The sequence below is a fragment of the Narcine bancroftii genome, chromosome 4, assembly GCF_036971445.1.
Source record: "Narcine bancroftii isolate sNarBan1 chromosome 4, sNarBan1.hap1, whole genome shotgun sequence".
In the NCBI taxonomy this organism is placed as follows: domain Eukaryota; kingdom Metazoa; phylum Chordata; class Chondrichthyes; order Torpediniformes; family Narcinidae; genus Narcine; species Narcine bancroftii.
This window is the reverse complement of record NC_091472.1, coordinates 162,346,247-162,372,986: the sequence shown is the minus strand read 5'-3', so window position 1 is coordinate 162,372,986 and position 26,740 is coordinate 162,346,247.

Sequence of the window (26,740 nt, the reverse complement as noted above, 5' to 3'; positions counted from 1 at the left end):
ATATCTGATTCCCCACATCTGATTCCCCGCCTCTGTTTCCCCGCCTCTGATTCCCCGCCTCTGATTCCCCATATCTGATTCCCTGCCTCTGATTCCCCAACTCTGATTCCCCGCCTCTGATTCCCCAGCTCTGAATCCCCGCCTCTGATTCCCCGCGTCTGATTCCCTGCCTCTGTTTCCCCGCCTTGATTCCCCATCTCTGATTCACAACCTCTGATTCCCCACCTCTGATTCCCTATATTTGATTCCCCGCCTCTGTTTCCCCGCCTCTGATTCCCCGCCTCTGATTCCCCATATCTGATTCCCCGCCTCTGATTGCCCACCTCTGATTCCCAGCCTCTGATTCGCCAGCTCTGATTCCCCGCCTCTGATTCCCCGCATCTGATTCCCTGCCTCTGATTCCCCGCCTCTGATTCCCCATCTCTGATTCACCGCCTTTGATTCGCCACCTCTGATTCCCCATATCTGATTCCCCACCTCTGATTCCCGGCCTCTTATTCCCAGCATCTGATTCCCGGCCTCTGATTCCCGGCCTCTGATTCCCCGCTTCTGATTCTGATTCCCTGCCTCTTATTCTCCATCTCTGATTCCGCACATCTGATTCCCTGCCTCTGATTCCCCACCTCTGATTCCCCATATCTGATTCCCCGCCTCTGTTTCCCCGCCTCTGATTCCCCGCCTCTGTTTCCCTATATCTAACTCCCCACCTCTGATGCCCCAACTCTGATTCCCCGCCTCTGATTCCCCAGCTCTGATTCCCCGCCTCTGATTCCCTGCATCCGATTCCCCATATCTGATTCCCCGCCTCTGTTTCACCGCCTCTGATTCCCCGCCTCTGTTTCCCCATATCTGATTCCCGCCTCTGATTCCCAACTATGAATCCCCTCCTCTGATTCCCCAGCTCTGATTCCCTGCCTCTGATTTCCCGCGTTCTATTCCCTGCCTCTGATTCCCCGCCTGTGATTCCCCATCACTGATTCACCACCTCTGATTCCCGACCTCTGATTCCCCATATCTAATTCCCCGCCTCTGTTTGCCCGCCTCTGATTCCCCGCCTCTGTTTCCCCATATCTGATTCCCCGCCTCTGAATCCCCAACTCTGATTCCCTGCCTCAGATTCCCCAGCTCTGATTCCCCGCCTTTGATTCCCCCCGTCTGATTCCCAGCCTCTGAATCCCCGTGTCTGATTTCCTGCCTCTGATTCCCCGCCTCTGATTCCCCATCTCTGATTCACCGCCTCTGATTCCCCACCTCTGATTCCCCCTCTCTGATTCCGCACATCCAATTCCCTGCCTCTGATTCCCCAACTCTGATTCCCCACCTCTGATTCCCCAGCTCTGATTCCCCGCCTCAGATTCCCCGCGTCTGATTCCCTGCCTCTGATTCCCCGCCTCTGATTCCCTGCCTCTGATTCCCCATATCTGATTCCCCGCCTCTGATTCCCCAACTCTGATTCCCCGCTTCTGATTCCCCAGCTCTGAATCCCCGCCTCTGATTCCCCGCGTCTTGTTCCCTGCCTCTGATTCCCCGCCTCTGATTCCCCATCTGTGATTCACAACCTCTGATGCCCCACCTCTGATTCCCCATATCTGATTCCCTGCCTCTGTTTCCCCGCCTCTGATTCCCCACCTCTGTTTCCCCATATCTGATTCCCCGCCTCTGATTCCCCAACTCTAATACCCCGCCTCTGATTCCCCAGCTCTGATTCCCCGCCTCTGATTCCCCGCATCTGATTCCCTGCCTCTGATTCCCCGCCTCTGATTCCAGGCCTCTGATTCCCAGCATCTGATTCCGGCCTCTGATACCCGGCCTCTGATTCCCTGCTTCTGATTCTGATTCCCTGCCTCTGATTCCCCATCTCTGATTCCGCACATCTGATTCCCTGCCTCTGATTCCCCACCTCTGATTCCCCATATCTGATTCCCCGCCTCTGTTTCCCCGCCTCTGATTCCCCGCCTCTGTTTCCCAATATCAAAGTCCCCACCTCTGATTCCCCAAATCTGATTCCCCACCTCTGATTCCCCAGCTCTGATTCCCCGCCTCTGATTCCCCGCATCTGATACACTGCATCTGATTCCAAGCCTCTGATTCCCTGCCTCTGATTCCCAACCTCTGATTCCCCACCTCTGATTCCCCATATCTGATTCCCCGCCTCTGTTTCCCCGCCTCGGATTCCCCGCCTCTGTTTCCCCATATCTGATTCCCGGCCTCTGATTCCCCGCCTCTGATTCCCCATATCTGATTCCCTGCCTCTGATTCCCCAACTCTGATTCCCCGCCTCTGATTCCCCAGCTCTGAATCCCCGCATCTGATTCCCCGCGTCTGATTCCCTGCCTCTGATTCCCCGCCTTGATTCCCCATCTCTGATTCACAACCTCTGATTCCCCACCTCTGATTCCCTATATTTGATTCCCCGCCTCTGTTTCCCCGCCTCTGATTCCCCGCCTCTGATTCCCCATATCTGATTCCCCGCCTCTGATTGCCCACCTCTGATTCCCAGCCTCTGATTCGCCAGCTCTGATTCCCCGCCTCTGATTCCCCGCATCTGATTCCCTGCCTCTGATTCCCTGCCTCTGATTCCCCATCTCTGATTCCCCGCCTCTGATTCTCCATATCTCATTCCCCACCTCTGAATCCCCATCTCTGATTCCCGGACTCTGATTCCCCTCCTCTGATTCCCCGCCTCTTATTCCCAGCATCTGATTCCCGGCCTCTGATTCCCGGCCTCTGATTCCCCGCTTCTGATTCCCTGCCTCTGATTCCCCATCTCTGATTCCGCACATCTGATTCCCTGCCTCTGATTCCCCACCTCTGTTTCCCCATATCTGATTCCCCGCCTCTGTTTCCCCGCCTCTGATTCCCCGCCTCTGTTTCCCTATATCTAATTCCCCACCTCTGATGCCCCAACTCTGATTCCCCGCCTCTGATTCCCCAGCTCTGATTCCCCGCCTCTGATTCCCTGCATCCGATTCCCCATATCTGATTCCCCGCCTCTGTTTCCCCGCCTCTGATTCCCCGCCTCTGTTTCCCCATATCTGATTCCAGCCTCTGATTCCCAACTATGATTCTCCGCCTCTGATTCCCAAGCTCTGATTCCCTGCCTCTGATTCCCCGCGTTCTATTCCCTGCCTCTGATTCCCCGCCTGTGATTCCCCATCACTGATTCACCACCTCTGATTCCCTACCTCTGATTCCCCATATCTAATTCCCCTCCTCTGTTTGCCCGCCTCTGATTCCCCGCCTCTGTTTCCCCATATCTGATTCCCCGCCTCTGAATCCCCAACTCTGATTCCCTGCCTCAGATTCCCCAGCTCTGATTCCCCGCCTTTGATTCCCCCCGTCTGATTCCCAGCCTCTGAATCCCCGTGTCTGATTTCCTGCCTCTGATTCCCCGCCTCTGATTCCCCATCTCTGATTCACCGCTTCTGATTCCCCACCTCTGATTCCCCCTCTCTGATTCCGCACATCCAATTCCCTGCCTCTGATTCCCCAACTCTGATTCCCCACCTCTGATTCCCCAGCTCTGATTCCCCGCCTCAGATTCCCCGCGTCTGATTCCCTGCCTCTTACTCCCCGCCTCTGATTCCCTGCCTCTGATTCCCCATATCTGATTCCACGCCTCTGATTCCCCAACTCTGATTCCCCGCTTCTGATTCCCCAGCTCTGAATCCCCGCCTCTGATTCCCCGCGTCTGATTCCCTGCCTCTGATTCCCCGCCTTTGATTCCCCATCTGTGATTCACAACCTCTGATGCCCCACCTCTGATTCCCCATATCTGATTCCCCGCCTCTGTTTCCCCGCCTCTGATTCCCCATATCTGATTCCCCGCCTCTGATTGCCCACCTCTGATTCCCCGCGTCTGATACCCTGCCTCTGATTCCCCGCCTCTGATTCCCCATCTCTGATTCACCACCTCTGATTCCCGGCCTCTGATTCCCCATCTCTGATTCCGCACATCCGATTCCCTGCCTATGTTTCCCCACCTCTGATTCCCCGCCTCTGATTCCCCATATCTGATTCCCTGCCTCTGTTTCCCCGCCTCTGATTCCCTACCTCTGTTTCCCCATATCTGATTCCCCGCCTCTGATTCCCCAACTCTAATACCCCGCCTCTGATTCTCCAGCTCTGATTCCCCGCCTCTGATTCCCCGCATCTGATTCCCTGCCTCTGATTCCCCGCCTCTGATTCCAGGCCTCTGATTCCCATCATCTGATTCCGGCCTCTGATTCCCGGCCTCTGATTCCCTGCTTCTGATTCTGATTCCCTGCCTCTGATTCCCTATCTCTGATTCCGCACATCTGATTCCCTGCCTCTGATTCCCCACCTCTGATTCCCCATATCTGATTCCCCACCTCTGTTTCCCCGCCTCTGATTCCCCGCCTCTGTTTCCCAATATCTAAGTCCCCACCTCTGATTCCCCAAATCTGATTCCCCACCTCTGATTCCCCAGCTCTGATTCCCCGCCTCTGATGCCCCGCATCTGATTCCCTGCATCTGATTCCAAGCCTCTGATTCCCTGCCTCTGATTCCCAACCTCTGATTCCCCACCTCTGATTCCCCATATCTGATTCCCCGCCTCTGTTTCCCCGCCTCGGATTCCCCGCCTCTGTTTCCCCATATCTGATTCCCCACATCTGATTCCCCGCCTCTGTTTCCCCGCCTCTGATTCCCCAGCTCTGAATCCCCGCCTCTGATTCCCCGCGTCTGATTCCCTGCCTCTGTTTCCCCGCCTTGATTCCCCATCTCTGATTCACAACCTCTGATTCCCCACCTCTGATTCCCTATATTTGATTCCCCGCCTCTGTTTCCCCGCCTCTGATTCCCCGCCTCTGATTCCCCATATCTGATTCTCCGCCTCTGATTGCCCACCTCTGATTCCCAGCCTCTGATTCGCCAGCTGTGATTCCCCGCCTCTGATTCCCAGCATCTGATTCCCTGCCTCTGATTCCCCGCCTCTGATTCCCCATCTCTGATTCACCGCCTTTGATTCGCCACCTCTTATTCCCCATATCTGATTCCCCACCTCTGATTCCCGGCCTCATTCCCAGCATCTGATTCCCGGCCTCTGATTCCCGGCCTCTGATTCCCCGCTTCTGATTCTGATTCCCTGCCTCTTATTCCCCATCTCTGATTCCGCACATCTGATTCCCTGCCTCTGATTCCCCACCTCTGATTCCCCATATCTGATTCCCCGCCTCTGTTTCCCCGCCTCTGATTCCCCGCCTCTGTTTCCCTATATCTAATTCCCCACCTCTGATGCCCCAACTCTGATTCCCCGCCTCTGATTCCCCAGCTCTGATTCCCCGCCTCTGATTCCCTGCATCCGATTCCCCATATCTGATTCCCCGCCTCTGTTTCACCGCCTCTGATTCCCCGCCTCTGTTTCCCCATATCTGATTCCCGCCTCTGATTCCCAACTATGAATCCCCTCCTCTGATTCCCCAGCTCTGATTCCCTGCCTCTGATTCCCCGCGTTCTATTCCCTGCCTCTGATTCCCCGCCTGTGATTCCCCATCACTGATTCACCACCTCTGATTCCCTACCTCTGATTCCCCATATCTAATTCCCCGCCTCTGTTTGCCCGCCTCTGATTCCCCGCCTCTGTTTCCCCATATCTGATTCCCCGCCTCTGAATCCCCAACTCTGATTCCCTGCCTCAGATTCCCCAGCTCTGATTCCCCGCCTTTGATTCCCCCCGTCTGATTCCCAGCCTCTGAATCCCCGTGTCTGATTTCCTGCCTCTGATTCCCCGCCTCTGATTCCCCATCTCTGATTCACCGCCTCTGATTCCCCACCTCTGATTCCCACTCTCTGATTCCGCACATCCAATTCCCTGCCTCTGATTCCCCAAATCTGATTCCCCACCTCTGATTCCCCAGCTCTGATTCCCCGCCTCAGATTCCCCGCGTCTGATTCCCTGCCTCTGATTCCCCGCCTCTGATTCCCCAACTCTGATTCCCCGCTTCTGATTCCCCAGCTCTGAATCCCCGCCTCTGATTCCCCGCGTCTTATTCCCTGCCTCTGATTCCCCGCCTATGATTCCCCATCTGTGATTCACAACCTCTGATGCCCCACCTCTGATTCCCCATATCTGATTCCCTGCCTCTGTTTCCCCGCCTCTGATACCCCACCTCTGTTTCCCCATATCTGATTCCCCGCCTCTGATTCCCCAACTCTAATACCCCGCCTCTGATTCCCCAGCTCTGATTCCCCGCCTCTGATTCCCCGCATCTGATTCCCTGCCTCTGATTCCCCGCCTCTGATTCCAGGCCTCTGATTCCAAACATCTGATTCCGGCCTCTGATTCCCGGCCTCTGATTCCCTGCTTCTGATTCTGATTCCCTGCCTCTGATTCCCCATCTCTGATTCCGCACATCTGATTCCCTGCCTCTGATTCCCCACCTCTGATTCCCCATATCTGATTCCCCGCCTCTGTTTCCCCGCCTCTGATTCCCCGCCTCTGTTTCCCAATATCTAAGTCCCCACCTCTGATTCCCCAAATCTGATTCCCCACCTCTGATTCCCCAGCTCTGATTCCCCGCCTCTGATTCCCCGCATCTGATACCCTGCATCTGATTCCAAGCCTCTGATTCCCTGCCTCTGATTCCCAACCTCTGATTCCCCACCTCTGATTCCCCATATGTGATTCCCCGCCTCTGTTTCCCCGCCTCGGATTCCCCGCCTCTGTTTCCCCATATCTGATTCCCGGCCTCTGATTCCCCGCCTCAGATTCCCCATATCTGATTCTCTGCCTCTGATTCCCCAACTCTGATTCACCGCCTCTGATTCCCCAGCTCTGAATCCCCGCCTCTGATTCCCCGCGTCTGATTCCCTGCCTCTGATTCCCCACCTTGATTCCCCATCTCTGATTCACAACCTCTGATTCCCCACCTCTGATTCCCTATATTTGATTCCCCGCCTCTGTTTCCCCGCCTCTGATTCCCCGCCTCTAATTCCCCATATCTGATTCCCCGCCTCTGATTGCCCACCTCTGATTCCCAGCCTCTGATTCGCCAGCTCTGATTCCCCGCCTCTGATTCCCCGCATCTGATTCCCTGCCTCTGATTCCCTGCCTCTGATTCCCCATCTCTGATTCACCGCATTTGATTCGCCACCTCTGATTCCCCATATCTGATTCCCCAACTCTGTTTCCCCGCCTCTGATTCCCCGCCTCTGATTCTCCATATCTCATTCCCCGCCTCTGAATCCCCATCTCTGATTCCCGGACTCTGATTCCCCTCCTCTGATTCCCGGCCACTTATTCCCAGCATCTGATTCCCGGCCTCTGATTCCCGGCCTCTGATTCCCCGCTTCTGATTCCCTGCCTCTGATTCCCCATCTCTGATTCCGCACATCTGATTCCCTGCCTCTGATTCCCCACCTCTGATTCCCCATATCTGATTCCCCGCCTCTGTTTCCCCGCCTCTGATTCCCCGCCTCTGTTTCCCTATATCTAATTCCCCACCTCTGATGCCCCAACTCTGATTCCCCGCCTCTGATTCCCCAGCTCTGATTCCCCGCCTCTGTTTCCCCGCCTCTGATTCCCCGCCTCTGTTTCCCCATATCTGATTCCCGCCTCTGATTCCCAACTATGATTCTCCGCCTCTGATTCCCCAGCTCTGATTCCCTGCCTCTGATTCCCCGCGTTCTATTCCCTGCCTCTGATTCCCCGCCTGTGATTCCCCATCACTGATTCACCACCTCTGTTTGCCCGCCTCTGATTCCCCGCCTCTGTTTCCCCATATCTGATTCCCCGCCTCTGAATCCCCAACTCTGATTCCCTGCCTCAGATTCCCCAGCTCTGATTCCCCGCCTTTGATTCCCCCCGTCTGATTCCCAGCCTCTGAATCCCCGTGTCTGATTTCCTGCCTCTGATTCCCCGCCTCTGATTCCCCATCTCTGATTCACCGCCTCTGATTCCCCACCTCTGATTCCCCATCTCTGATTCCGCACATCCAATTCCCTGCCTCTGATTCCCCAACTCTGATTCCCCACCTCTGATTCCCCAGCTCTGATTCCCCGCCTCAGATTCCCCGCGTCTGATTCCATGCCTCTTATTCCCCGCCTCTGATTCCCTGCCTCTGATTCCCCATATCTGATTCCCCGCCTCTGATTCCCCAACTCTGATTCCCCGCTTCTGATTCCCCAGCTCTGAATCCCCGCCTCTGATTCCCCGCGTCTGATTCCCTGCCTCTGATTCCCCGCCTCTGATTCCCCATCTGTGATTCACAACCTCTGATGCCCCTCCTCTGATTCCCCATATATGATTCCCCGCCTCTGTTTCCCCGCCTCTGATTCCCCGCCTCTGATTCCCCATATCTGATTCCCCTCCTCTGATTGCCCACCTCTGATTCCCCGCCTCTGATACCCTGCCTCTGATTCCCCGCCTATGATTCCCCATCTCTGATTCACCACCTCTGATTCCCGGCCTCTGATTCCCCATCTCTGATTCCGCACATCCGATTCCCTGCCTATGTTTCCCCACCTCTGATTCCCCGCCTCTGATTCCCCATATCTGATTCCCTGCCTCTGTTTCCCTGCCTCTGATTCCCTACATCTGTTTCCCCATATCTGATTCCCCGCCTCTGATTCCCCAACTCTAATACCCTGCCTCTGATTCCCCAGCTCTGATTCCCCGCCTCTGATTCCCCGCATCTGATTCCCTGCCTCTGATTCCCCGCCTCTGATTCCAGGCCTCTGATTCCCATCATCTGATTCCGGCCTCTGATTCCCGGCCTCTGATTCCCTGCTTCTGATTCTGATTCCCTGCCTCTGATTCCCTATCTCTGATTCCGCACATCTGATTCCCTGCCTCTGATTCCCCACCTCTGATTCCCCATATCTGATTCCCCACCTCTGTTTCCCCGCCTCTGATTCCCCGCCTCTGTTTCCCAACATCTAAGTCCCCACCTCTGATTCCCCAAATCTGATTCCCCACCTCTGATTCCCCAGCTCTGATTCCCCGCCTCTGATGCCCCGCATCTGATTCCCTGCATCTGATTCCAAGCCTCTGATTCCCTGCCTCTGATTCCCAACCTCTGATTCCCCACCTCTGATTCCCCATATCTGATTCCCCGCCTCTGTTTCCCCGCCTCGGATTCCCCGCCTCTGTTTCCCCATATCTGATTCCCGGCCTCTGATTCCCCGCCTCTGATTCCCCGCCTCTGAATCCCCGCCTCTGATTCCATGCCTCTGATTCCCAACCTCTGATTCCCCACCTCTGATTCCCCATATCTGATTCCCCGCCTCTGTTTCCCCGCCTCTGATTCCCCGCCTCTGATTCCCAACTCTGATTCCCCACCTCTGATTCCCCAGCTCTGATTCCCCGTGTTTGATTCCCTGCCTCTGATTCCCTGCCCTGATTCCCCATCTCTGTTTCACCGCCTTTGATTCGCCACCTCTGATTCCACATATCTGATTCCCCGCCTCTGTTTCCCCGACTCTGATTCCCTTCCTCTGATTCCCAACCTCTGATTCCACACCTCTGATTCCCCATATCTGATTCCCCGCCTCTATTTCCCCATATCTGAATCCCTACCTCTGATTCCCCAACTCTGATTCCCCGCCTCTGATTCCCCAGCTCTGATTCCCCGACTCTGATTCCCGGCGTCCGATTCCCTGCCTCTGATTCCCCTCCTCTGATTCCCCATCTCTGAATCCCCGCCTCTGATTCCCCGTCTCTGATTCCCTGCCTCTGATTCCCCGCCTCTGATTCCCCGCCTCTGTTTCCCCGCCTCTGATTCCCCGCCTCTGATTCCCCATATCTGATTCCCTGCCTCTGATTCCCCAACTCTGATTCCCTGCCTCTGATTCCCCAGCTCTGAATCCCCGCCTCTGATTCCCCGTGTCTGATTCCCTGCCTCTGATTCCCCGCCTTGATTCCCCATCTCTGATTCACAACCTCTGATTCCCCACCTCTGATTCCCTATATTTGATTCCCCGCCTCTGTTTCCCCGCCTCTGATTCCCCGCCTCTGATTCCCCATATCTGATTCCCCGCCTCTGATTGCCCACCTCTGATTCCCCGCCTCTGATTCGCCAGCTCTGATTCCCCGCCTCTGATTCCCCGCATCTGATTCCCTGCCTCTGATTCCCCGCCTCTGATTCCCCATCTCTGATTCACGCCTTTGATTCGCCACCTCTGATTCCCCATATCTGATTCCCCACCTCTGTTTCCCGGCCTCTGATTCCCCGCCTCTGATTCTCCATATCTCATTCCCCGCCTCTGAATCCCCATCTCTGATTCCCGGACTCTGATTCCCCACCTCTGATTCCCCATCTCTGATTCCGCACATCCAATTCCCTGCCTCTGATTCCCCAACTCTGATTCCCCACCTCTGATTCCCCAGCTCTGATTCCCCGCCTCAGATTCCCCGCGTCTGATTCCATGCCTCTTATTCCCCGCCTCTGATTCCCTGCCTCTGATTCCCCATATCTGATTCCCCGCCTCTGATTCCCCAACTCTGATTCCCCGCTTCTGATTCCCCAGCTCTGAATCCCCGCCTCTGATTCCCCGCGTCTGATTCCCTGCCTCTGATTCCCCGCCTCTGATTCCCCATCTGTGATTCACAACCTCTGATGCCCCTCCTCTGATTCCCCATATATGATTCCCCGCCTCTGTTTCCCCGCCTCTGATTCCCCGCCTCTGATTCCCCATATCTGATTCCCCTCCTCTGATTGCCCACCTCTGATTCCCCGCCTCTGATACCCTGCCTCTGATTCCCCGCCTATGATTCCCCATCTCTGATTCACCACCTCTGATTCCCGGCCTCTGATTCCCCATCTCTGATTCCGCACATCCGATTCCCTGCCTATGTTTCCCCACCTCTGATTCCCCGCCTCTGATTCCCCATATCTGATTCCCTGCCTCTGTTTCCCTGCCTCTGATTCCCTACATCTGTTTCCCCATATCTGATTCCCCGCCTCTGATTCCCCAACTCTAATACCCTGCCTCTGATTCCCCAGCTCTGATTCCCCGCCTCTGATTCCCCGCATCTGATTCCCTGCCTCTGATTCCCCGCCTCTGATTCCAGGCCTCTGATTCCCATCATCTGATTCCGGCCTCTGATTCCCGGCCTCTGATTCCCTGCTTCTGATTCTGATTCCCTGCCTCTGATTCCCTATCTCTGATTCCGCACATCTGATTCCCTGCCTCTGATTCCCCACCTCTGATTCCCCATATCTGATTCCCCACCTCTGTTTCCCCGCCTCTGATTCCCCGCCTCTGTTTCCCAACATCTAAGTCCCCACCTCTGATTCCCCAAATCTGATTCCCCACCTCTGATTCCCCAGCTCTGATTCCCCGCCTCTGATGCCCCGCATCTGATTCCCTGCATCTGATTCCAAGCCTCTGATTCCCTGCCTCTGATTCCCAACCTCTGATTCCCCACCTCTGATTCCCCATATCTGATTCCCCGCCTCTGTTTCCCCGCCTCGGATTCCCCGCCTCTGTTTCCCCATATCTGATTCCCGGCCTCTGATTCCCCGCCTCTGATTCCCCGCCTCTGATTCCCCGCCTCTGATTCCATGCCTCTGATTCCCAACCTCTGATTCCCCACCTCTGATTCCCCATATCTGATTCCCCGCCTCTGTTTCCCCGCCTCTGATTCCCCGCCTCTGATTCCCAACTCTGATTCCCCACCTCTGATTCCCCAGCTCTGATTCCCCGTGTTTGATTCCCTGCCTCTGATTCCCTGCCCTGATTCCCCATCTCTGTTTCACCGCCTTTGATTCGCCACCTCTGATTCCACATATCTGATTCCCCGCCTCTGTTTCCCCGACTCTGATTCCCTTCCTCTGATTCCCAACCTCTGATTCCACACCTCTGATTCCCCATATCTGATTCCCCGCCTCTATTTCCCCATATCTGAATCCCTGCCTCTGATTCCCCAACTCTGATTCCCCGCCTCTGATTCCCCAGCTCTGATTCCCCGACTCTGATTCCCGGCGTCCGATTCCCTGCCTCTGATTCCCCTCCTCTGATTCCCCATCTCTGAATCCCCGCCTCTGATTCCCCGTCTCTGATTCCCTGCCTCTGATTCCCCGCCTCTGATTCCCCGCCTCTGTTTCCCCGCCTCTGATTCCCCGCCTCTGATTCCCCATATCTGATTCCCTGCCTCTGATTCCCCAACTCTGATTCCCTGCCTCTGATTCCCCAGCTCTGAATCCCCGCCTCTGATTCCCCGTGTCTGATTCCCTGCCTCTGATTCCCCGCCTTGATTCCCCATCTCTGATTCACAACCTCTGATTCCCCACCTCTGATTCCCTATATTTGATTCCCCGCCTCTGTTTCCCCGCCTCTGATTCCCCGCCTCTGATTCCCCATATCTGATTCCCCGCCTCTGATTGCCCACCTCTGATTCCCCGCCTCTGATTCGCCAGCTCTGATTCCCCGCCTCTGATTCCCCGCATCTGATTCCCTGCCTCTGATTCCCCGCCTCTGATTCCCCATCTCTGATTCACGCCTTTGATTCGCCACCTCTGATTCCCCATATCTGATTCCCCACCTCTGTTTCCCGGCCTCTGATTCCCCGCCTCTGATTCTCCATATCTCATTCCCCGCCTCTGAATCCCCATCTCTGATTCCCGGACTCTGATTCCCCACCTCTGATTCCCGGCCTCTTATTCCCAGCATCTGATTCCCGGCCTCTGATTCCCGGCCTCTGATTCCCCGCTTCTGATTCTGATTCCCTGCCTCTGATTCCCCATCTCTGATTCCGCACATCTGATTCCCTGCCTCTGATTCCCCACCTCTGATTCCCCATATCTGATTCCCCGCCTCTGTTTCCCCGCCTCTGATTCCCCGCCTCTGTTTCCCAATATCAAAGTCCCCACCTCTGATTCCCCAAATCTGATTCCCCACCTCTGATTCCCCAGCTCTGATTCCCCGCCTCTGATTCCCCACATCTGATACCCTGCATCTGATTCCAAGCCTCTGATTCCCTGCCTCTGATTCCCAACCTCTGATTCCCCACCTCTGATTCCCCATATCTGATTCCCCGCCTCTGTTTCCCCGCCTCGGATTCCCCGCCTCTGTTTCCCCATATCTGATTCCAGGCCTCTGATTCCCCGCCTCTGATTCCCCATATCTGATTCCCTGCCTCTGATTCCCCAACTCTGATTCCCCGCCTCTGATTCCCCAGCTCTGAATCCCCGCCTCTGATTCCCCGCGTCTGATTCCCTGCCTCTGATTCCCCGCCTTGATTCCCCATCTCTGATTCACAACCTCTGATTCCCCACCTCTGATTCCCTATATTTGATTCCCCGCCTCTGTTTCCCCGCCTCTGATTCCCCGCCTCTGATTCCCCATATCTGATTCCCCGCCTCTGATTGCCCACCTCTGATTCCCAGCCTCTGATTCGCCAGCTCTGATTCCCCGCCTCTGATTCCCCGCATCTGATTCCCTGCCTCTGATTCCCTGCCTCTGATTCCCCATCTCTGATTCACCGCCTTTGATTCGCCACCTCTGATTCCCCATATCTGATTCCCCAACTCTGTTTCCCCGCCTCTGATTCCCCGCCTCTGATTCTCCATATCTCATTCCCCGCCTCTGAATCCCCATCTCTGATTCCCGGACTCTGATTCACCTCCTCTGATTCCCGGCCTCTTATTCCCAGCATCTGATTCCCGGCCTCTGATTCCCGGCCTCTGATTCCCCGCTTCTGATCCCTGCCTCTGATTCCCCATCTCTGATTCCGCACATCTGATTCCCTGCCTCTGATTCCCCACCTCTGATTCCCCATATCTGATTCCCCGCCTCTGTTTCCCCGCCTCTGATTCCCCGCCTCTGTTTCCCTGTATCTAATTCCCCACCTCTGATGCCCCAACTCTGATTCCCCGCCTCTGATTCCCCAGCTCTGATTCCCCGCCTCTGATTCCCTGCATCCGATTCCCCATATCTGATTCCCCGCCTCTGTTTCCCCGCCTCCGATTCCCCGCCTCTGTTTCCCCATATCTGATTCCCGCCTCTGATTCCCAACTATGATTCTCCGCCTCTGATTCCCCAGCTCTGATTCCCTGCCTCTGATTCCCCGCGTTCTATTCCCTGCCTCTGATTCCCCGCCTGTGATTCCCCATCACTGATTCACCACCTCTGATTCCCTACCTCTGATTCCCCATATCTAATTCCCCGCCTCTGTTTGCCCGCCTCTGATTCCCCGCCTCTGTTTCCCCATATCTGATTCCCCGCCTCTGAATCCCCAACTCTGATTCCCTGCCTCAGATTCCCCAGCTCTGATTCCCCGCCTTTGATTCCCCCCGTCTGATTCCCAGCCTCTGAATCCCCGTGTCTGATTTCCTGCCTCTGATTCCCCGCCTCTGATTCCCCATATCTGATTCCCCGCCTCTGTTTCCCCGCCTCGGATTCCCCGCCTCTGTTTCCCCATATCTGATTCCCGGCCTCTGATTCCCCGCCTCTGATTCCCCATATCTGATTCCCTGCCTCTGATTCCCCAACTCTGATTCCCCGCCTCTGATTCCCCAGCTCTGAATCCCCGCCTCTGATTCCCCGCGTCTGATTCCCTGCCTCTGATTCCCCGCCTTGATTCCCCATCTCTGATTCACAACCTCTGATTCCCCACCTCTGATTCCCTATATTTGATTCCCCGCCTCTGTTTCCCCGCCTCTGATTCCCCGCCTCTGATTCCCCATATCTGATTCCCCGCCTCTGATTGCCCACCTCTGATTCCCAGCCTCTGATTCGCCAGCTCTGATTCCCCGCCTCTGATTCCCCGCATCTGATTCCCTGCCTCTGATTCCCTGCCTCTGATTCCCCATCTCTGATTCACCGCCTTTGATTCGCCACCTCTGATTCCCCATATCTGATTCCCCAACTCTGTTTCCCCGCCTCTGATTCCCCGCCTCTGATTCTCCATATCTCATTCCCGGCCTCTGAATCCCCATCTCTGATTCCCGGACTCTGATTCACCTCCTCTGATTCCCGGCCTCTTATTCCCAGCATCTGATTCCCGGCCTCTGATTCCCGGCCTCTGATTCCCCGCTTCTGATCCCTGCCTCTGATTCCCCATCTCTGATTCCGCACATCTGATTCCCTGCCTCTGATTCCCCACCTCTGATTCCCCATATCTGATTCCCCGCCTCTGTTTCCCCGCCTCTGATTCCCCGCCTCTGTTTCCCTGTATCTAATTCCCCACCTCTGATGCCCCAACTCTGATTCCCCGCCTCTGATTCCCCAGCTCTGATTCCCCGCCTCTGATTCCCTGCATCCGATTCCCCATATCTGATTCCCCGCCTCTGTTTCCCCGCCTCCGATTCCCCGCCTCTGTTTCCCCATATCTGATTCCCGCCTCTGATTCCCAACTATGATTCTCCGCCTCTGATTCCCCAGCTCTGATTCCCTGCCTCTGATTCCCCGCGTTCTATTCCCTGCCTCTGATTCCCCGCCTGTGATTCCCCATCACTGATTCACCACCTCTGATTCCCTACCTCTGATTCCCCATATCTAATTCCCCGCCTCTGTTTGCCCGCCTCTGATTCCCCGCCTCTGTTTCCCCATATCTGATTCCCCGCCTCTGAATCCCCAACTCTGATTCCCTGCCTCAGATTCCCCAGCTCTGATTCCCCGCCTTTGATTCCCCCCGTCTGATTCCCAGCCTCTGAATCCCCGTGTCTGATTTCCTGCCTCTGATTCCCCGCCTCTGATTCCCCATCTCTGATTCACCGCCTCTGATTCCCCACCTCTGATTCCCCATCTCTGATTCCGCACATCCAATTCCCTGCCTCTGATTCCCCAACTCTGATTCCCCACCTCTGATTCCCCAGCTCTGATTCCCCGCCTCAGATTCCCCGCGTCTGATTCCCTGCCTCTTATTCCCCGCCTCTGATTCCCTGCCTCTGATTCCCTGCCTCTTATTCCCCGCCTCTGATTCCCTGCCTCTGATTCCCCGCCTCTGATTCCCCAACTCTGATTCCCCGCTTCTGATTCCCCAGCTCTGAATCCCCGCCTCTGATTCCCCGCGTCTTATTCCCTGCCTCTGATTCCCCGCCTATGATTCCCCATCTGTGATTCACAACCTCTGATGCCCCACCTCTGATTCCCCATATCTGATTCCCTGCCTCTGTTTCCCCGCCTCTGATTCCCCACCTCTGTTTCCCCATATCTGATTCCCCGCCTCTGATTCCCCAAATCTAATACCCCGCCTCTGATTCCCCAGCTCTGATTCCCCGCCTCTGATTCCCCGCATCTGATTCCCTGCCTCTGATTCCCCGCCTCTGATTCCAGGCCTCTGATTCCCAGCATCTGATTCCGGCCTCTGATTCCCGGCCTCTGATTCCCTGCTTCTGATTCTGATTCCCTGCCTCTGATTCCCCATCTCTGATTCCGCACATCTGATTCCCTGCCTCTGATTCCCCACCTCTGATTCCCCATATCTGATTCCCCGCCTCTGTTTCCCCGCCTCTGATTCCCCGCCTCTGTTTCCCAATATCTAATTCCCCACCTCTGATTCCCCAAATCTGATTCCCCACCTCTGATTCCCCAGCTCTGATTCCCCGCCTCTGATTCCCCGCATCTGATACCCTGCATCTGATTCCAAGCCTCTGATTCCCTGCCTCTGATTCCCAACCTCTGATTCCCCACCTCTGATTCCCCATATGTGATTCCCCGCCTCTGTTTCCCCGCCTCGGATTCCCCGCCTCTGTTTCCCCATATCTGATTCCCGGCCTCTGATTCCCCGCCTCAGATTCCCCATATCTGATTCCCTGCCTCTGATTCCCCAACTCTGATTCCCCGCCTCTGATTCCCCAGCTCTGATTCCCGGACTCTGATTCCCCACCTCTGATTCCCGGCCTCTGATTCCCCGCATCTGATTCCCTGCCTCTGATTCCCTGCCTCTGATTCCCCATCTCTGATTCACCGCATTTGATTCGCCACCTCTGATTCCCCATATCTGATTCCCCAACTCTGTTTCCCCGCCTCTGATTCCCCGCCTCTGATTCTCCATATCTCATTCCCCGCCTCTGAATCCCCATCTCTGATTCCCGGACTCTGATTCCCCTCCTCTGATTCCCGGCCACTTATTCCCAGCATCTGATTCCCGGCCTCTGATTCCCGGCCTCTGATTCCCCGCTTCTGATTCCCTGCCTCTGATTCCCCATCTCTGATTCCGCACATCTGATTCCCTGCCTCTGATTCCCCACCTCTGATTCCCCATATCTGATTCCCCGCCTCTGTTTCCCCGCCTCTGATTCCCCGCCTCTGTTTCCCTATATCTAATTCCCCACCTCTGATGCCCCAACTCTGATTCCCCGCCTCTGATTCCCCAGCTCTGATTCCCCGCCTCTGTTTCCCCGCCTCTGATTCCCCGCCTCTGTTTCCCCATATCTGATTCCCGCCTCTGATTCCCAACTATGATTCTCCGCCTCTGATTCCCCAGCTCTGATTCCCTGCCTCTGATTCCCCGCGTTCTATTCCCTGCCTCTGATTCCCCGCCTGTGATTCCCCATCACTGATTCACCACCTCTGTTTGCCCGCCTCTGATTCCCCGCCTCTGTTTCCCCATATCTGATTCCCCGCCTCTGAATCCCCAACTCTGATTCCCTGCCTCAGATTCCCCAGCTCTGATTCCCCGCCTTTGATTCCCCCCGTCTGATTCCCAGCCTCTGAATCCCCGTGTCTGATTTCCTGCCTCTGATTCCCCGCCTCTGATTCCCCATCTCTGATTCACCGCCTCTGATTCCCCACCTCTGATTCCCCATCTCTGATTCCGCACATCCAATTCCCTGCCTCTGATTCCCCAACTCTGATTCCCCACCTCTGATTCCCCAGCTCTGATTCCCCGCCTCAGATTCCCCGCGTCTGATTCCATGCCTCTTATTCCCCGCCTCTGATTCCCTGCCTCTGATTCCCCATATCTGATTCCCCGCCTCTGATTCCCCAACTCTGATTCCCCGCTTCTGATTCCCCAGCTCTGAATCCCCGCCTCTGATTCCCCGCGTCTGATTCCCTGCCTCTGATTCCCCGCCTCTGATTCCCCATCTGTGATTCACAACCTCTGATGCCCCTCCTCTGATTCCCCATATATGATTCCCCGCCTCTGTTTCCCCGCCTCTGATTCCCCGCCTCTGATTCCCCATATCTGATTCCCCTCCTCTGATTGCCCACCTCTGATTCCCCGCCTCTGATACCCTGCCTCTGATTCCCCGCCTATGATTCCCCATCTCTGATTCACCACCTCTGATTCCCGGCCTCTGATTCCCCATCTCTGATTCCGCACATCCGATTCCCTGCCTATGTTTCCCCACCTCTGATTCCCCGCCTCTGATTCCCCATATCTGATTCCCTGCCTCTGTTTCCCTGCCTCTGATTCCCTACATCTGTTTCCCCATATCTGATTCCCCGCCTCTGATTCCCCAACTCTAATACCCTGCCTCTGATTCCCCAGCTCTGATTCCCCGCCTCTGATTCCCCGCATCTGATTCCCTGCCTCTGATTCCCCGCCTCTGATTCCAGGCCTCTGATTCCCATCATCTGATTCCGGCCTCTGATTCCCGGCCTCTGATTCCCTGCTTCTGATTCTGATTCCCTGCCTCTGATTCCCTATCTCTGATTCCGCACATCTGATTCCCTGCCTCTGATTCCCCACCTCTGATTCCCCATATCTGATTCCCCACCTCTGTTTCCCCGCCTCTGATTCCCCGCCTCTGTTTCCCAACATCTAAGTCCCCACCTCTGATTCCCCAAATCTGATTCCCCACCTCTGATTCCCCAGCTCTGATTCCCCGCCTCTGATGCCCCGCATCTGATTCCCTGCATCTGATTCCAAGCCTCTGATTCCCTGCCTCTGATTCCCAACCTCTGATTCCCCACCTCTGATTCCCCATATCTGATTCCCCGCCTCTGTTTCCCCGCCTCGGATTCCCCGCCTCTGTTTCCCCATATCTGATTCCCGGCCTCTGATTCCCCGCCTCTGATTCCCCGCCTCTGAATCCCCGCCTCTGATTCCATGCCTCTGATTCCCAACCTCTGATTCCCCACCTCTGATTCCCCATATCTGATTCCCCGCCTCTGTTTCCCCGCCTCTGATTCCCCGCCTCTGATTCCCAACTCTGATTCCCCACCTCTGATTCCCCAGCTCTGATTCCCCGTGTTTGATTCCCTGCCTCTGATTCCCTGCCCTGATTCCCCATCTCTGTTTCACCGCCTTTGATTCGCCACCTCTGATTCCACATATCTGATTCCCCGCCTCTGTTTCCCCGACTCTGATTCCCTTCCTCTGATTCCCAACCTCTGATTCCACACCTCTGATTCCCCATATCTGATTCCCCGCCTCTATTTCCCCATATCTGAATCCCTGCCTCTGATTCCCCAACTCTGATTCCCCGCCTCTGATTCCCCAGCTCTGATTCCCCGACTCTGATTCCCGGCGTCCGATTCCCTGCCTCTGATTCCCCTCCTCTGATTCCCCATCTCTGAATCCCCGCCTCTGATTCCCCGTCTCTGATTCCCTGCCTCTGATTCCCCGCCTCTGATTCCCCGCCTCTGTTTCCCCGCCTCTGATTCCCCGCCTCTGATTCCCCATATCTGATTCCCTGCCTCTGATTCCCCAACTCTGATTCCCTGCCTCTGATTCCCCAGCTCTGAATCCCCGCCTCTGATTCCCCGTGTCTGATTCCCTGCCTCTGATTCCCCGCCTTGATTCCCCATCTCTGATTCACAACCTCTGATTCCCCACCTCTGATTCCCTATATTTGATTCCCCGCCTCTGTTTCCCCGCCTCTGATTCCCCGCCTCTGATTCCCCATATCTGATTCCCCGCCTCTGATTGCCCACCTCTGATTCCCCGCCTCTGATTCGCCAGCTCTGATTCCCCGCCTCTGATTCCCCGCATCTGATTCCCTGCCTCTGATTCCCCGCCTCTGATTCCCCATCTCTGATTCACGCCTTTGATTCGCCACCTCTGATTCCCCATATCTGATTCCCCACCTCTGTTTCCCGGCCTCTGATTCCCCGCCTCTGATTCTCCATATCTCATTCCCCGCCTCTGAATCCCCATCTCTGATTCCCGGACTCTGATTCCCCACCTCTGATTCCCCATCTCTGATTCCGCACATCCAATTCCCTGCCTCTGATTCCCCAACTCTGATTCCCCACCTCTGATTCCCCAGCTCTGATTCCCCGCCTCAGATTCCCCGCGTCTGATTCCATGCCTCTTATTCCCCGCCTCTGATTCCCTGCCTCTGATTCCCCATATCTGATTCCCCGCCTCTGATTCCCCAACTCTGATTCCCCGCTTCTGATTCCCCAGCTCTGAATCCCCGCCTCTGATTCCCCGCGTCTGATTCCCTGCCTCTGATTCCCCGCCTCTGATTCCCCATCTGTGATTCACAACCTCTGATGCCCCTCCTCTGATTCCCCATATATGATTCCCCGCCTCTGTTTCCCCGCCTCTGATTCCCCGCCTCTGATTCCCCATATCTGATTCCCCTCCTCTGATTGCCCACCTCTGATTCCCCGCCTCTGATACCCTGCCTCTGATTCCCCGCCTATGATTCCCCATCTCTGATTCACCACCTCTGATTCCCGGCCTCTGATTCCCCATCTCTGATTCCGCACATCCGATTCCCTGCCTATGTTTCCCCACCTCTGATTCCCCGCCTCTGATTCCCCATATCTGATTCCCTGCCTCTGTTTCCCTGCCTCTGATTCCCTACATCTGTTTCCCCATATCTGATTCCCCGCCTCTGATTCCCCAACTCTAATACCCTGCCTCTGATTCCCCAGCTCTGATTCCCCGCCTCTGATTCCCCGCATCTGATTCCCTGCCTCTGATTCCCCGCCTCTGATTCCAGGCCTCTGATTCCCATCATCTGATTCCGGCCTCTGATTCCCGGCCTCTGATTCCCTGCTTCTGATTCTGATTCCCTGCCTCTGATTCCCTATCTCTGATTCCGCACATCTGATTCCCTGCCTCTGATTCCCCACCTCTGATTCCCCATATCTGATTCCCCACCTCTGTTTCCCCGCCTCTGATTCCCCGCCTCTGTTTCCCAACATCTAAGTCCCCACCTCTGATTCCCCAAATCTGATTCCCCACCTCTGATTCCCCAGCTCTGATTCCCCGCCTCTGATGCCCCGCATCTGATTCCCTGCATCTGATTCCAAGCCTCTGATTCCCTGCCTCTGATTCCCAACCTCTGATTCCCCACCTCTGATTCCCCATATCTGATTCCCCGCCTCTGTTTCCCCGCCTCGGATTCCCCGCCTCTGTTTCCCCATATCTGATTCCCGGCCTCTGATTCCCCGCCTCTGATTCCCCGCCTCTGATTCCCCGCCTCTGATTCCATGCCTCTGATTCCCAACCTCTGATTCCCCACCTCTGATTCCCCATATCTGATTCCCCGCCTCTGTTTCCCCGCCTCTGATTCCCCGCCTCTGATTCCCAACTCTGATTCCCCACCTCTGATTCCCCAGCTCTGATTCCCCGTGTTTGATTCCCTGCCTCTGATTCCCTGCCCTGATTCCCCATCTCTGTTTCACCGCCTTTGATTCGCCACCTCTGATTCCACATATCTGATTCCCCGCCTCTGTTTCCCCGACTCTGATTCCCTTCCTCTGATTCCCAACCTCTGATTCCACACCTCTGATTCCCCATATCTGATTCCCCGCCTCTATTTCCCCATATCTGAATCCCTGCCTCTGATTCCCCAACTCTGATTCCCCGCCTCTGATTCCCCAGCTCTGATTCCCCGACTCTGATTCCCGGCGTCCGATTCCCTGCCTCTGATTCCCCTCCTCTGATTCCCCATCTCTGAATCCCCGCCTCTGATTCCCCGTCTCTGATTCCCTGCCTCTGATTCCCCGCCTCTGATTCCCCGCCTCTGTTTCCCCGCCTCTGATTCCCCGCCTCTGATTCCCCATATCTGATTCCCTGCCTCTGATTCCCCAACTCTGATTCCCTGCCTCTGATTCCCCAGATCTGAATCCCCGCCTCTGATTCCCCGTGTCTGATTCCCTGCCTCTGATTCCCCGCCTTGATTCCCCATCTCTGATTCACAACCTCTGATTCCCCACCTCTGATTCCCTATATTTGATTCCCCGCCTCTGTTTCCCCGCCTCTGATTCCCCGCCTCTGATTCCCCATATCTGATTCCCCGCCTCTGATTGCCCACCTCTGATTCCCCGCCTCTGATTCGCCAGCTCTGATTCCCCGCCTCTGATTCCCCGCATCTGATTCCCTGCCTCTGATTCCCCGCCTCTGATTCCCCATCTCTGATTCACGCCTTTGATTCGCCACCTCTGATTCCCCATATCTGATTCCCCACCTCTGTTTCCCGGCCTCTGATTCCCCGCCTCTGATTCTCCATATCTCATTCCCCGCCTCTGAATCCCCATCTCTGATTCCCGGACTCTGATTCCCCACCTCTGATTCCCGGCCTCTTATTCCCAGCATCTGATTCCCGGCCTCTGATTCCCGGCCTCTGATTCCCCGCTTCTGATTCTGATTCCCTGCCTCTGATTCCCCATCTCTGATTCCGCACATCTGATTCCCTGCCTCTGATTCCCCACCTCTGATTCCCCATATCTGATTCCCCGCCTCTGTTTCCCCGCCTCTGATTCCCCGCCTCTGTTTCCCAATATCAAAGTCCCCACCTCTGATTCCCCAAATCTGATTCCCCACCTCTGATTCCCCAGCTCTGATTCCCCGCCTCTGATTCCCCACATCTGATACCCTGCATCTGATTCCAAGCCTCTGATTCCCTGCCTCTGATTCCCAACCTCTGATTCCCCACCTCTGATTCCCCATATCTGATTCCCCGCCTCTGTTTCCCCGCCTCGGATTCCCCGCCTCTGTTTCCCCATATCTGATTCCCGGCCTCTGATTCCCCGCCTCTGATTCCCCATATCTGATTCCCTGCCTCTGATTCCCCAACTCTGATTCCCCGCCTCTGATTCCCCAGCTCTGAATCCCCGCCTCTGATTCCCCGCGTCTGATTCCCTGCCTCTGATTCCCCGCCTTGATTCCCCATCTCTGATTCACAACCTCTGATTCCCCACCTCTGATTCCCTATATTTGATTCCCCGCCTCTGTTTCCCCGCCTCTGATTCCCCGCCTCTGATTCCCCATATCTGATTCCCCGCCTCTGATTGCCCACCTCTGATTCCCAGCCTCTGATTCGCCAGCTCTGATTCCCCGCCTCTGATTCCCCGCATCTGATTCCCTGCCTCTGATTCCCTGCCTCTGATTCCCCATCTCTGATTCACCGCCTTTGATTCGCCACCTCTGATTCCCCATATCTGATTCCCCAACTCTGTTTCCCCGCCTCTGATTCCCCGCCTCTGATTCTCCATATCTCATTCCCCGCCTCTGAATCCCCATCTCTGATTCCCGGACTCTGATTCACCTCCTCTGATTCCCGGCCTCTTATTCCCAGCATCTGATTCCCGGCCTCTGATTCCCGGCCTCTGATTCCCCGCTTCTGATCCCTGCCTCTGATTCCCCATCTCTGATTCCGCACATCTGATTCCCTGCCTCTGATTCCCCACCTCTGATTCCCCATATCTGATTCCCCGCCTCTGTTTCCCCGCCTCTGATTCCCCGCCTCTGTTTCCCTGTATCTAATTCCCCACCTCTGATGCCCCAACTCTGATTCCCCGCCTCTGATTCCCCAGCTCTGATTCCCCGCCTCTGATTCCCTGCATCCGATTCCCCATATCAGATTCCCCGCCTCTGTTTCCCCGCCTCCGATTCCCCGCCTCTGTTTCCCCATATCTGATTCCCGCCTCTGATTCCCAACTATGATTCTCCGCCTCTGATTCCCCAGCTCTGATTCCCTGCCTCTGATTCCCCGCGTTCTATTCCCTGCCTCTGATTCCCCGCCTGTGATTCCCCATCACTGATTCACCACCTCTGATTCCCTACCTCTGATTCCCCATATCTAATTCCCCGCCTCTGTTTGCCCGCCTCTGATTCCCCGCCTCTGTTTCCCCATATCTGATTCCCCGCCTCTGAATCCCCAACTCTGATTCCCTGCCTCAGATTCCCCAGCTCTGATTCCCCGCCTTTGATTCCCCCCGTCTGATTCCCAGCCTCTGAATCCCCGTGTCTGATTTCCTGCCTCTGATTCCCCGCCTCTGATTCCCCATATCTGATTCCCCGCCTCTGTTTCCCCGCCTCGGATTCCCCGCCTCTGTTTCCCCATATCTGATTCCCGGCCTCTGATTCCCCGCCTCTGATTCCCCATATCTGATTCCCTGCCTCTGATTCCCCAACTCTGATTCCCCGCCTCTGATTCCCCAGCTCTGAATCCCCGCCTCTGATTCCCCGCGTCTGATTCCCTGCCTCTGATTCCCCGCCTTGATTCCCCATCTCTGATTCACAACCTCTGATTCCCCACCTCTGATTCCCTATATTTGATTCCCCGCCTCTGTTTCCCCGCCTCTGATTCCCCGCCTCTGATTCCCCATATCTGATTCCCCGCCTCTGATTGCCCACCTCTGATTCCCAGCCTCTGATTCGCCAGCTCTGATTCCCCGCCTCTGATTCCCCGCATCTGATTCCCTGCCTCTGATTCCCTGCCTCTGATTCCCCATCTCTGATTCACCGCCTTTGATTCGCCACCTCTGATTCCCCATATCTGATTCCCCAACTCTGTTTCCCCGCCTCTGATTCCCCGCCTCTGATTCTCCATATCTCATTCCCGGCCTCTGAATCCCCATCTCTGATTCCCGGACTCTGATTCACCTCCTCTGATTCCCGGCCTCTTATTCCCAGCATCTGATTCCCGGCCTCTGATTCCCGGCCTCTGATTCCCCGCTTCTGATCCCTGCCTCTGATTCCCCATCTCTGATTCCGCACATCTGATTCCCTGCCTCTGATTCCCCACCTCTGATTCCCCATATCTGATTCCCCGCCTCTGTTTCCCCGCCTCTGATTCCCCGCCTCTGTTTCCCTGTATCTAATTCCCCACCTCTGATGCCCCAACTCTGATTCCCCGCCTCTGATTCCCCAGCTCTGATTCCCCGCCTCTGATTCCCTGCATCCGATTCCCCATATCTGATTCCCCGCCTCTGTTTCCCCGCCTCCGATTCCCCGCCTCTGTTTCCCCATATCTGATTCCCGCCTCTGATTCCCAACTATGATTCTCCGCCTCTGATTCCCCAGCTCTGATTCCCTGCCTCTGATTCCCCGCGTTCTATTCCCTGCCTCTGATTCCCCGCCTGTGATTCCCCATCACTGATTCACCACCTCTGATTCCCTACCTCTGATTCCCCATATCTAATTCCCCGCCTCTGTTTGCCCGCCTCTGATTCCCCGCCTCTGTTTCCCCATATCTGATTCCCCGCCTCTGAATCCCCAACTCTGATTCCCTGCCTCAGATTCCCCAGCTCTGATTCCCCGCCTTTGATTCCCCCCGTCTGATTCCCAGCCTCTGAATCCCCGTGTCTGATTTCCTGCCTCTGATTCCCCGCCTCTGATTCCCCATCTCTGATTCACCGCCTCTGATTCCCCACCTCTGATTCCCCATCTCTGATTCCGCACATCCAATTCCCTGCCTCTGATTCCCCAACTCTGATTCCCCACCTCTGATTCCCCAGCTCTGATTCCCCGCCTCAGATTCCCCGCGTCTGATTCCCTGCCTCTTATTCCCCGCCTCTGATTCCCTGCCTCTGATTCCCTGCCTCTTATTCCCCGCCTCTGATTCCCTGCCTCTGATTCCCCGCCTCTGATTCCCCAACTCTGATTCCCCGCTTCTGATTCCCCAGCTCTGAATCCCCGCCTCTGATTCCCCGCGTCTTATTCCCTGCCTCTGATTCCCCGCCTATGATTCCCCATCTGTGATTCACAACCTCTGATGCCCCACCTCTGATTCCCCATATCTGATTCCCTGCCTCTGTTTCCCCGCCTCTGATTCCCCACCTCTGTTTCCCCATATCTGATTCCCCGCCTCTGATTCCCCAAATCTAATACCCCGCCTCTGATTCCCCAGCTCTGATTCCCCGCCTCTGATTCCCCGCATCTGATTCCCTGCCTCTGATTCCCCGCCTCTGATTCCAGGCCTCTGATTCCCAGCATCTGATTCCGGCCTCTGATTCCCGGCCTCTGATTCCCTGCTTCTGATTCTGATTCCCTGCCTCTGATTCCCCATCTCTGATTCCGCACATCTGATTCCCTGCCTCTGATTCCCCACCTCTGATTCCCCATATCTGATTCCCCGCCTCTGTTTCCCCGCCTCTGATTCCCCGCCTCTGTTTCCCAATATCTAATTCCCCACCTCTGATTCCCCAAATCTGATTCCCCACCTCTGATTCCCCAGCTCTGATTCCCCGCCTCTGATTCCCCGCATCTGATACCCTGCATCTGATTCCAAGCCTCTGATTCCCTGCCTCTGATTCCCAACCTCTGATTCCCCACCTCTGATTCCCCATATGTGATTCCCCGCCTCTGTTTCCCCGCCTCGGATTCCCCGCCTCTGTTTCCCCATATCTGATTCCCGGCCTCTGATTCCCCGCCTCAGATTCCCCATATCTGATTCCCTGCCTCTGATTCCCCAACTCTGATTCCCCGCCTCTGATTCCCCAGCTCTGAATCCCCGCCTCTGATTCCCCGCGTCTGATTCCCTGCCTCTGATTCCCCGCCTTGATTCCCCATCTCTAATTCACAACCTCTGATTCCCCACCTCTGATTCCCTATATTTGATTCCCCGCCTCTGTTTCCCCGCCTCTGATTCCCCGCCTCTGATTCCCCATATCTGATTCCCCGCCTCTGATTGCCCACCTCTGA